General features: G+C 47.1%; 1 long non-coding RNA gene across 1 annotated transcript in view; it reads right to left on the reverse strand.

The window, feature by feature from the left end:
• LOC127670729 (uncharacterized) overlaps positions 1–10803 on the reverse strand; it is a 621253-nt gene that overhangs the window by 474445 nt on the left and 136005 nt on the right. The gene's annotated exons all lie outside the window — the stretch shown is intronic.

A 10803-nucleotide genomic window follows, 5' to 3' on the forward strand; every position in this document is an offset into this window, starting at 1 on the left:
GCTGGCCCTTTAAGTTGTAAATCTTCACTCTCATCTATGCCTATAATCCTTAGGTTTGGTCTTCTCATTGTGTCCTGGATTTCCTGGATATTTTGGGTTACAAGCTTTTTGCATTTTGCGTTTTCTTTAACTGTTGAGTCCATGGTTTCTATGGAATCTTCAGCATCTGAGATTCTTTCTTCTATTTCTTGTATTCTGTTGTTGATATTTGCATCTCTGTCCCCTGATTTCTTCCCAAGGCTTTCTATCTCCAAAGTTGTCTCCTTTTGAGTTTTCTTAGTTGTTTCTACTTCTGATTTTAGATCCTGGATGGTTTTGCTTAGCTCCTTCACTTGCTTGTTTGTGCTTTCCTGTAATTCTTTAAGAGATTTTTGTGTTTTTTCTTTCATGACCTCAGCCTGTTGACCAAAGTTCTCCTGTATTTCTTTAAGAGATTTTTGTGTTTCGTCTTTCATGACCTCAGCCTGTTGACCAAAGTTCTCCTGTATTTCTTTAAGTGTTTTTTGCATTTCCTCCTTGTTGGCTTTTGTATTCTCCTGGATTTCTTTCAATGATTTTTGTGTTTCCCTTGCAAGGGCTTCTAACTTTTGATCCATTTTCTCCTGAATGTCTTTCATGTGTTCCTGTACCAGCATCATGACCAGTGATTTTAAATCCAAATCTTGTTTTACTGGTGTGATGGGGTATCCAGGACTTGCTGGTAGAGGAGAATTTGGTTCAGATGTTGCCATATTGCCTTGATTTCTGTTAGTGACGTTCCTGCGTTTGCCTTTTGCCATCTAGCTCTCACTGGTGTTACTTGGTCTTGTCAGTGCTGGACTCACCAGTGCAAGCTGCCCCTTCCCCGTTGGCCTCTGGTGCACAGCTTACACTCTGCACTGCCTGTAGACAGGGTGCTGTTGTCCAGGCTGTTCAGATCCCGAAGCAGGCACCTGAAGGCTCCCGCTGGGGCCCGCAGGATTTATTGGAGCACACCGACTTCTCCCAGCTGGCCGCCCGGAAGCCCCCACTAGCCTCTTGAGGGACCTGGAGATGTGGCGGCCACCCAGGCTGATCTGATGCGGAGAGAGTTGAGCTGGGGGCTTCTGCCTGAGGCCTTGCCCCAGATTGTGTCTGTGGACCAGGTGGAACCCGTGTGCACCCCCAGGGAGCTCCGAAGGTGAATGTTGCTGTGACCTCCCCTGTGCTCCGCTCACTCCGCTGGGCAGCCGATTTCCCCAACCGGGCTGGCGCACACTAGGTTAGCCTTGTCGCCCGGGCCCTGAGTCCAGGCAAACGCCTGGGAGGCCAAGGTCCGAGCAAAGTTCCCCTAGGGCTATGACTGTTATTTGGGTCCGCCAGGTGACCCGGATGGCGGGCGTGCGCGTCCGCGCTCCCCGAAAGCACCGGGAGAGTCTGTTGTGCTAATAACCTCCTGGGCGGGTTGACACACAGATGGCCCACCAAGCCGCCCAGTTCTTGGGGTCAGTCCTGTGCCTTTTGGGGCCTAGACCCCCGTTTTGTTAGCCTCAGGCTACGCTTGTTAGCAGTCTCTGCCCTCCCGAGCACTCTGGCTCCTGTAGGCAAAATGGCGGCGCGTGCGCCGGCCGGGGCAAAAAAAACTCCTGGCTGGGTTGGCGCCCCGATGGCCACTCGAACAGCCCAGGGCCTGGGTGCAGGCCAACGCCCGTCTGGCTCAGACCCCTGCGGTGTTGGGCCTAGGATTATGTTTGTGTACCTCAGTCTGACCGATCTCTGGAGCCCGGGATCAAGATGGAGGTGAGTCTCTCCTGACTGGCGGGAAGCCGAGTTCTATGCCTGCCTCTTATTACCATGACTCCGCCATCATGGAGGCTTATATATCCAGAAGCACAAGTAAACCGTCCCTCCTATAGGTTAGCTTAGTCATAATGTTTGTGTTTTATCACAGCAACAGAAAAGTAACTAGTATATTAGTCTCTTTTAAAGATTTATTTATTACCAGTGAGCCATCTCTCCAGCCCTAATAAATTTCTATTTGGGATGACAATCTCCTTATATAATTTCTCAAATGTCTGCTACGTTCTTACTGTACTGTATCTGGCCAGTTTTTCATCACACTAACATTTATCCAATAGTATTTAGTAGTATTTATAATATTTGTATGACAATATTTACCAGTATATACCCACTAGTATTTACCCAACTGTCTACTTCAGAAAAAAGCAAGTTGGTCATAAATATAGACATTTTGGGTTTGGCTCTCCAGAAGAGAGAGGTCTATTGGGAACTGCTGCCCAGAATCCCTGTGCTACCCTCTTAACACAGACAAATTAAAAATAAGAGAGGAGAGAAGGAAGGGTGGTGTAAAAGAACTGGGAAGGAAGAAAGAAGGAGGAGATGAGGCAGCTAGGCCAAAAGAAAGGCTCATGAGGCAGGCATAAGACTGAGACCTTCCCCGTGGTTTGAATCTGCACACAGTCACTTGTTTTCTGGGGGTTTCTACTCTTCCTCCGCAGAGCGTTTACTCCAGTCTCTTACGGAGTGCTTGCTATCTTTCAGGATCTAGTTAAGGTTAGGGTGCACAAACAGACAAACATCTTCTTGAAAACATACTGCTAGACAGTCCAATAAGTAACGAAACTGGACCAGCATGGAGCCTAAGCGCACTTCCCACCCAGCACAATGACCTCAACTGAATCCCTTGGATCATGTGGAAGGAGAGAACTAATGCCACGGGTTGTCCTCAGACCTTGGCATTCATGCTGTGATACACTTGTACACACCCAAATGCACACACACACACACACACACACACTGAACTGTATGTAAACATACAGAACTGTATATAAATGTAGAAAATATACAGAACTGGATATAAATATAAAATAAATTAGGTTAAAAGAAATATCAAAACGATAATAAACTATGTTATAAGCTGTATACATACTGTGTTTAAATGTGACTCAAGTGATTACCAAAGGTCTGTTAGGATAAAAAGCCTTGATCCTCAGAATCGCTGTGTGGGAGGTGGTAGGACTTTGGGAATGTAGGTCCTTACTGGAGTTTATTGAGTTTGAGGATTCCTCAGAAGGTCCCTTGGTCAATTCAACAGCCCCCTGGATTCTCTGGAATATCATATGCAGAGTAAGCCTGGTGTGACCCTTTTCATTCAGGTCCAGTTTGAGGTACGACCATCCACTTCTGTGAGAACTTCTGTTGAATTGTGGTACCCACCATGCCCATCAGAGGCCAGAGCAGTGGGCTCAACCTTATTTTTAGCATGAGTAGTGTGTCAGAGATTTGGTTATAGTGATGAGAGGCTGAGTAGCCTGCTACAGCCATAAAATAATAAATGTTTTAGGAAAAAAAGTTTGTATAAGGATCTATCATCATAAAAGCAGAGAACATTTATCTGAAAGTTAAGTTATCAGAAAGTTAATGGTTCAGGGGACTAGCTTTCAATGGCAGCACACATTCCATAGCAAACTACTGAAGAGGAAATAAAGGCAAAACAAAGAGGGTAACATGGGCTTTAAAAAAAAAAATCTGTGGCTACAAGGACTATAGTGGCTCGTATCTGAAATCTTCCCAGAGGCCATGTGCCAAAGCCTTGCTTGCTAAGATAGGGAAGAAGACGACGAATCAGAGAGAAGCGCACTCCAGAAAGGAGGGATGGTAAATGACAAGGAAGGGTCAGAAAGAAGCAAGACTGAAACTCAGCAGAGGAAACCAGAAATCCTACAGCCCGGCTCCATGCTTGGGCGTCGGGAGCAGGTGGTGCACTAATCTGAGGTCTAAGAGGCTCACACAGCCTCGTCTCTGCAACTTTGTTACCTTAGTCCTTCTGGCTTCCCCTTGCCTGAGGCTTTCCTAAGAAGCATTCCAATGACTGACCTCTCCAACACCTTGAGGTCTCTATTTGCAGTCTGAGCTCTACTCTCCAGGCTTTACGCATTGCCTCTTGTGGGAAGCTTTGGGTGCCACTTGTAGAAATTTGGAATTTGTCACTGGGCTCAGACAAAGATGGAGGCTCAGATAAGAATATTAGACACAGTGACCACCATGGGGCTTTGTTTACTGCTTTGCTTGATTACCACCTGTGTCATCTCTTTGTTTATCGCCTTGCTTGATTACTTTGTTTTTGATCTATGTTGTAGCTCCAGCTTGAGCAGTAGCCGATGGACTCCAGGACAACGGATAACACAGCCTCTGGGTGCCTTGGCGCTGATGCCAGGAAAAACGCTTCTCTGGTTGGCCCTGTGCAAGCAAGGTATGGCTGGGAATGTTTTACAAAAAGAGTTTACAATTCTGCAGCCTTGAGCCTACAATGGACAGGGTTTGGTCAATTCTGGAAATCCCCTCAAAGCATCTTTTCTATTGTCCTACTTAATGTCACTTGCGTAAATTTCTCTTTAACAGTCATCTCGTCCTTATCTACAAAATTGACTCCTGGTCACCATCCAGTTTTCAAATCTTCCACTCTGCTTTTTACTCCAGATTCTTACTATAAACGCATCTAAGAGTTACCAGCCTCATGCCACTTCCTGAACGCTACACTGAGAGAAGAGAGAGGAGGGGGCGAGCAGCCCCTTTTATTGTGGGCCAGACCTACCTGGCTGTTGCCAGGTAACTGTGGGGCGGAGCTTAGAGAGAATCCTAATATTAAGACCTCCCAAAAACCCATTAGTCTTTGCTTCTCCAGTTTTGGGAGCATTAAAGGCAGATGCCGAGCTATGAAATATCCTCTGCAAAAACCTTAGTCCAGAGGTGCTCAGCCTTCCTACAGCCTCGGCCCTTTAATACAGTTCCTCATGCTGTGCTGACCCCCAATCATACCATGATTTTTGTTGCTACTCCATAACTGTAACTTTGCTATTGTTATGAGTCATAGCATAAATATCTGTGTTTTCCAGTGGTCTCAGGCAACTTCTGTGAAAAGGTCAATCAACACCCAAGAGGGTCAGGACCCACAGATTGAAAACCATTGCCTTAGTCTGTTGTGTTTAAGTTCAGACTTAAACAAAGACGTGGACAAAACAGGCAACTATTTGCCGGAATATAACGTGAATGGTCCTTAGTCTAATTCTTGAGAGAGTTTGCATTCCCATCTGGAACTTGAAGCTGGCCTTCCCCACCCACATCCTAGCGACATCCTTGTGTGTGTGACTGTGGGGGTGGGGATGGGGAGGGGAGCCTCCTCTGTGCTGCACAATGAAACACTCTAAGAAGGCAAAACTAACCTGCAAGGCAGTTTTGTTTTTTTGTTTTGTTTTTCTGCAGAAAGGATATGCCATTGACCCTGCTGGGCTAGCACACAAGCACAGTGGGGCAGGAGACTTTTATTCTAAGGCAGGGGGTGACTGTCTCTCACCCCAGTGGGGGGAGCTCTTCCTCATAATCTGTTATGAAGGAGAGGGGTGTGATATGGGAGTCCAGACTCTGGAAAGGCCAGGGACTGAGCAAGCACAGGTATATCCCAAGATGATGGACGTTTATGGAATACTGGCCCTTCTCGGGCTAGCTGCTTCTGATTAAAACCAAACAAAAACAACAAACAAAACCAACCAAACAAAAAACCCAGTCGCTCACAGTCTTCTGAGCTCCTAGCAGAATCTTCCATTCATCTGACCACTGACCTTGCAGCATACTGGAACATCTCCAGCACACAGTCTCCCAACTCCCCAAATTCTTCCTGAACTTAGTCCCAAAGGCTTTGAAATTACGTGGTCAGGTTTCATCACAGCGGTGACCCGACGCCTCTAATACCCAATCTTCCATATTGGTTGATTTTACGTTACTAAGACAAAATATCTGCGAGAACAACTTGCGAGAGGGGGGATTTATTTTGGCTACTGTTTCAGAGAGTTCAGTCCATCCCTGCCAGCTCCTCCGTATCTGATTCCAAGATTAGGCATTAGGGTGGCAGAGGCCTGGGGCAGCTGCTACTCACATCAGAGTGGACAGAAATCAGAGCAAGAGGAAGAAAGGAGAGGAGAAGAAGATAACCTTCCAGAAGCTGCTCTTACCCTTTTCCCTCACTAGAGCCTTCCACCTAAACTTTCCAAAACCTTTCAAAAGAGCACCTGCAGCCGGGACCAAAAATTCAAAGTATGAGTTCAGATGTGTTCATTTTGTTTATAGCACTGTCATATTAATTTTTAATTAATTAATCCCGGCGTGCGGTTGCTTCCTGCCTCAGTGGTTTAGGTTCCCGAATGAAAGACACAAGCGCTGCCGTTGTATTTTATTATGCCTTAAGAAGCTCAAAAGCTGACCATCAGTGCTGGCTGGCTCTACCTCCCACCGATAATCCTGAGTTACTACTTACCAACTTCTAAGTTCCATCTTGGCTGCTCCAGACCCTCAGGGCCGCGCTTTCTTGGCCCAGAGCCCAGGATCTGGAAGCTCTCCTTGCTTCTCAATCCCATGGCAACCTCTGTCTCTCCCCCTAGCCACACTCTCTTAAAGCTTAGCCTATCTCCTTCCTCTTCTCCCAGTCTCAAATCCTAAAGTCCCACCTCTGTCTATCCTCTCCAGCTATTGGTTGTTGGCATCTTTATTTACCAATCAGAACCATCTGGGGGCGGGGTCCAAGAAATTAAGAGCAGACCCTCTCCCACCAACAGGTTCTTGGGGGACGGGACACAAATTAGCATAGAAAGCAAGCAGCTCTACACCCTAGCAATAGGGAACCTCTGTTTTTCAAGTGAGAGCTAACACTGAGGAAGTCAGTGACTCACCTGAAGGCACAAAGCCAGGGAAGGACAACTTGGCCTCGACCCAGGTCTTCCAACAACAGACACTGTCATTAATCCATCTTGTCTGCAGTTTACAGAGAAGCGCTCTTTATGTATGGTCCCGTCTGAGAATAAACCTACCTTTTAAGTAGAAAAGAGTTGTTGTGCAGTGCCTATATTCACCGTGGCTTCTCCGGCTATTGGCTATTTTAGCATTTTCCAATCTGATGATCCGATTTCACACAAATAGGCCATTCATCCGCTGACAAAGGAAAAAGTACACGAGCCGCAGACCCTGCAAAGACGATGGCACGCGAATGTGTCCATTTTGCGGATATTGGGATAAGATAACCGGCAAAGCTACGGTGATAGCTGCTCTTATTTGTCACTTATTACTTCATCAGGAATTAACTAAACCACAAAAATGGAGGGGCATACTTGTGAGGGGGGAACTTTTTGCTTACTTTGAAAGCGGAAGATCTACTTCTAATCTGGATCTTTGAGGTGGAAAGATAGACCTTTAAAAAAACAAAAAACTTTGAAACTTTGTGAGTTTCACATCGTGCACCGGAGTCCCGATCAACTCCCTGTCCCCTCAGATCTGTCCTTCAGTCTTGAAACCTCCCCCCCCCCAAAAAATAACACACACACACACACACACACACACACACGGCCTAAAAATAGTCTCCCTGCAGAAGCTATAGTGTGGGTCACAGTGTGTGCCACAGTCTATCCCTCTGTCCACACATCTTCACTAGTACATGTTCATTGCAGTGAGTCATTGGTCTGGTTTGAGGTCTCTGTGATCCCATCAATATTAGATCCTCACCAGGACCCATCCCATTATCCTGTTGTTGTCCTGTGTAATGGAGATCCTGAAACTTTGGATAAGCATGACTGGCCCTTTCGCGAATCTCAGCTGTTCAGAGATGATAGAGATTTTTGGGGGTAGGGCAACTTAGAGCCCTGGCTCTGGGCCCGTGTGGCAGCTGAGCTGGCCAGCCTGCAGCCTCTCCCTTATCCACACCACCAGGGTGAGCTCTTTAGTGCTGCCCTGGCTAGGCCACCCAGTGCCACCACTGGCAGGAGGCAGGGTCAAGGCTCAGTCGAACGCATGCCTCCAGAAGCAGATCCACTGTGCTACCCAGTCACGGTGCGGTGCAGGCCCACTCTCCCGTGTGCTGCAGCCCTTTGAGGAGCTGGGACAGCTCTCCCTGATCTCACACTCTCGGGGCTGACTCGCCTGTGCCTTCGCCCTCGGGCCCAGCTCCTTGTTGCCCAGGCAAGATGGAGGAACCACTCTTCCGAGTGCTACAGTCAGTGAGGGGGCAGCGTTAGCTCTTCCGCTCTCATACCATCCAGGTCAAATCTCTAGACTACTGCAGGTAGAGAAGGGGGGAGAAGAACATCACACACACACACACACACATACACTGCTTACATGCCACCTCATAGCAGATGAATGGCAGAGCTAGCTCTCCTGTCTCCCTTGGAGCTGCCTCGCCCGTTTACCCTCCAGTAGGGACACCTCTACAGTGCACCCCAGGCATGGTAAAAGGCTGCCACTGTGGAGAGGTGGGGCCAGCTCTCCAGAGCGCTAGAGCCGGTGAGGTACGAGCCCAGCCCCTGGATATCCACAAGGTCCCAGATGGCAGGCAGATATCTGTGAGTTCGAGGCCAGCCTGGTCTGCAGTGCAAGTTCCAGGACAGCCAAGGCTACACAGGTGAAACCCTGACTCAAAAAACAAAACAAACTAACCACAGAAGGACACTGCGTGCTTAATTTTAGCAGTGAATAATAGCAGTGAATGGAATACTGCCATTTCCGTTTTGTTTTATTGCAAGTTGAAAGTTTTCACGCAACTCTGATATGCTAATGACTGGCTGCAATTGTCTGTTAATCTTATCCAGGTTCCCAAACTTCTGCAGAAATAAGGTGGGGGGTGGGGGGGAAAGGTGACAGGTACACCAGACAGAGACTCCGTGGAAGTCATGACACAGTCAAACTGGGCACTGGAGAGGAGTTTACATTTGTTAATAGGTTGTTGAAAGAGTTAAAGGAAAGCAATAAGAAACTGCAGTTCTGTAGCGCTCACCGTAGTTGAAAGCCCACTGGGGACAGGTTGAGAGCAGTTACCAGAACAACGGCAAAAAGAGGGATGGAAAGATCAACTGGGGGAGCTTTGGCTTTTCAGAGAACTGTACTGCCGGTGTGAACAGAGACCCAGCAAGGGCTTCGGGGGCTCAGTGTGTTGACCCCGTTCTCATTCCTCATCCTCCTGCTAACCCAGTCCATACACCAAGTGCAAGCAAAACCCGGAGAGCGCGCACATTGGTAAAGACAGTCTGTTTCAGTCACACTGGACACAAAGAGGTGTGGAGAAGAAAGAGGAGGAGCTAGAGAAGCCAAACAGCCTAATTCCCTTCCCTTAGCACAGCACCCAGCCTTGTCTCTGAACGGAAGGAGGATAAAAGGATGTTCCGGCACAGAAAACTCATGGAATCTCATCAGCTATCATGATGTCAATGTGGTCAGATCGCTACATAAAAATAATATACCACCCAGTGTAAGTACTCTTCATAAAGAAGGAGATGAGGAGAACATCTAATTTTTAGCTAAATAACGACTGCCATGTGGCAGAGCCAAGCAAGGTAGAGAGAAACATGGATAAAGCAGACGAGACAGACATGGGTGAAGAGCAGTCAGGGTGGCGAAGGGTCACGATGGGAACTGGGGATTCCATTCTTCGGGCAATGCCAAGTTGATAAGCAACAGAAGATGCCCAACCTGATCTTCTGTTTCTAATTTATGTGAGAAACATAAATTCTCTCTTAGAAGAGAGAAGACAACTAACTGGAGAGAGGACATTTGTAAATTATTAGAAGAACTTGTTGAAGAGATCCTCCCAGCTCAGGAAAGAGCTAGCTAGAAAAGAGCATAGCTCTTTCGAGACATGAAAAGATCTAGCCATGATTTTAGCATCCACATAGAGAATTTCTGGAGCATCCAACGTGAGCCTGGACCAGAGGAAGCCATGATGGATGCCCCTGCTCCCGAAGGCTGCCTGACATCACAGAAGGGATTTATTTTTAAAGTCTCTTAGAAAGACTTCCAAGCTTTAGTGATCAATATTCTTCCACTCACACACACTCAATCTCCAGGAGGCTGGTCCAAAACAAATGAAACTCAAAAACTTGCTGGAATCAGTGTCCTAGAACTCACTTGGAAGAGGACGGTAAACATCTTCAGCAACATCTGTCTTGGTCACTGTTCTGCTGCTGTAACGAGACTCATGACCAAGGCAACTTATGAAAGAAAGCATTTAGTCGGGGGCTTGCTAACAGTTCCAGGAGCTTAGTCTCCATCGTGGAGAGGAGTCTGGTGGGAGACACACAGGCAGGCATGGCACTGACATGCATGTGTCTTGTAGGATATCAGCAGTCGCTAACTACTTACATCTTATAAGAAGGTTGGAGGCTGGGCATGATGTGAGCTTTTAAAACCTCAAAGGCCATCCCCCAGGACTCAACTCCTCTAAGGCCAAATCCTCAAAACAGTTCCACCAACCATGGAACCAAGCATCCAAAGCCACCAGCCTGTGGCTGGAATTCTCCTCCAAACCACAGCTTCATCTTATCTGAAAATAACAACAACTCAATAGTCTGTAAAGCTGTCTCCTCTTGCATCATCTCTCCATGTTTGCAGAGCAAGCCCAGAAGCGTTAACTTCTGTTGTTCATGAAGAAGGGACAGTTCACACACAGGCTCCCCTCCATGCTCCTCACCTCCATGCTGTGGGAGGCTGGCAACCACACATCACTGACAAGTGACCTGAGGGGTAGTGACGACCCAAGTGGCACCAGACCGTAGAAGAAAACACTTTAGACAGACAGTCTCTAACTTTTTCTACCTAGTGTCTTTGACCCTCTATGAAAATAGATATACAATCAATAATTTCCCTTCTTAGTGACTTTCTGTCCTAGTATCATGTCTCCTAATCTAACCTTTGTTTTTTCCCTGGCTCCCTCTTTCTCCTCCATACCACAGTATGGATTTTGAAAATACACAGTTTCTCTTTGTGTGTTTCCCAATTTCTGGTACAAAA

Source organism: Apodemus sylvaticus, chromosome 20 (genome assembly GCF_947179515.1).
Source record: "Apodemus sylvaticus chromosome 20, mApoSyl1.1, whole genome shotgun sequence".
Classification (NCBI taxonomy): domain Eukaryota; kingdom Metazoa; phylum Chordata; class Mammalia; order Rodentia; family Muridae; genus Apodemus; species Apodemus sylvaticus.